This window comes from Moschus berezovskii, chromosome 8 (genome assembly GCF_049115385.1).
Source record: "Moschus berezovskii isolate FMDL1 chromosome 8, NW_MosBer_1.0, whole genome shotgun sequence".
In the NCBI taxonomy this organism is placed as follows: Eukaryota; Metazoa; Chordata; class Mammalia; order Artiodactyla; family Moschidae; genus Moschus; species Moschus berezovskii.
In genome coordinates this window covers 103,436,481-103,438,361 of record NC_142467.1, presented here as the reverse complement: position 1 = coordinate 103,438,361, position 1,881 = coordinate 103,436,481, and the positions used below count along the sequence as shown (strand labels likewise).

Genomic DNA, 1,881 nt, shown 5'->3' with positions numbered 1-1,881 from the left:
CTAATATTTGAAACAAGCCATACCCTCAGGTACTTTGCAGACTCTTTTCCCAATAGGGCACACTGGCCCCCCAGGTAAACTGATGTCTCTGCTTTGTCTTGCTTCGGGTCTCTGTTCAAATGTCTCTTTCTTTCTTTTTTTGGCACATCTTCCTGAACTCTCACTAAAATGTAACATATCCATATATGGTAATTTATACCTGCTTTTTTCCCCCATATCATCTGTCACCACATGTGACAGCATGTATATTTTTTTCACTTGCTAACTCATATTCTTTCTTCATCATTGTATTGTTGGAAGTTTTGTTCTCAACATCTCACACATTTATCCTAAAAGATGGTTGGTACTCAACATGAATTTTTAGAATATATGAAAGACATTTGCTTTAAAACTGTATAATCATGACCTCTTGGGGAAAAGGTTGAGTGTTAGACAGGAATTTCTAATCAAAGATGACACAGTAGATTCCTTAAAGATGATTAAATATTGTCATTCAGCATTTTACTGTGTTAATGTGCACACATGCAGAAATTAATCATGCTATTTTTTTTTCTTCCCTAGTAGTGATCACCACCACATGGTACAAGGAAATGATACAGGAATGGTACAATTTATTCTTCTGGGATTATCAGAGGAACTAGAACTGCAGCCTCTCATATTTGGGCTTTTTCTTTCCATGTTCCTGATCACTGTGTTTGGGAATCTGCTCATCATTCTTGCCACCATCTCAGACTCCCACCTCCACACCCCCATGTACTTCTTCCTCTCCAACCTGTCCTTTGTAGACATCTGCTTCATCTCTACCACCATCCCAAAGATGCTGGTGAACATACAGACACAGAGCAAAGTCATTTCCTATGAAGGCTGTATCACCCAGATGCATTTTTACATACTATTTGTAGAGCTGGAGAATTTAATTCTGACTGTCATGTCCTATGACCGCTTCATAGCCATCTGTCACCTCCTGCACTACACAGTCATCATGAGCCCTGTCCTCTGTGGACTGATGGTGCTGGTGTCCTGAATGATGAGTGCCCTGAATTCCTTGGTACAAATCTCACTGGTACTGAGACTGTATTTCTGTACAGTCTTGGAAATCCCCCACTTTTTCTGTGACTTGAAAGAAGTACTCCGACTTGCCTGTTCTGACACCGCTCTTAGTAACACTGTGATGTATTTTGCAGTTGGGCTTTTTGGTGCTATCCCCCTGGCTGGTATATGTTACTCATACTCTAGGATAGTTTCCTCCATATGTAGAACCTCATCAGCTGAGGGGAAGCGTAAAGCATTTTCCACCTGTGCATCTCACCTCTCTGTTGCTTCCTTATTTTATTGTACAGGATTAGGATTGTATCTTAGCTCTACTGCTACCCACAGCTCACACTCAAGTGCAATAGCCTCAGTGATGTACATTGTAGTCACACCCATGCTGAACCCTTTCATCTACAGTCTGAGAAATAAAGACATAAAGAGGGCTCTGAGAAGATTCTTTGGAGTGGCAGCTAAGAAAGGGCCATTTGTCCTGGGGCTGAGGAAGTGCTGGTAATTGCAGCACTCAAAGCACTAGAGTCAGAAATTGTGATTCTTGATCAGATTGTGGAAAGAGCACTTGTTCCTTATATGTATTGCCTAGCTTTTGCATTCTTTGATTTAAATTCAACATATAATTTAAGTAACTCGTTAAGCTTTCTTAATAGCTGATGCATGGACAACTTTCCATTTTTAAAAAAATTTTCTACTTTCCTTAAAGTTTTCCCAAACATGGGTGAGATATATTTGGAAACTTCCATTTATTTGGTAGGAAAAATTGGATTCTTTAAGGCGTTTGTCTTAAGTAACATCCATCTTCTCAAGTATTTAAAAAAAATTCTTCCCTACTCA

At 39.5% G+C, this 1,881-nt stretch overlaps 1 pseudogene; it reads left to right on the top strand.

Annotated features, from left to right (window-relative positions):
* The first annotated feature begins 577 nt into the window (after positions 1 to 577).
* On the top strand, positions 578 to 1,546 carry LOC129558111 (olfactory receptor 7A17-like; annotated as a pseudogene).
* Positions 1,547 to 1,881: the final 335 nt, after the last annotated feature.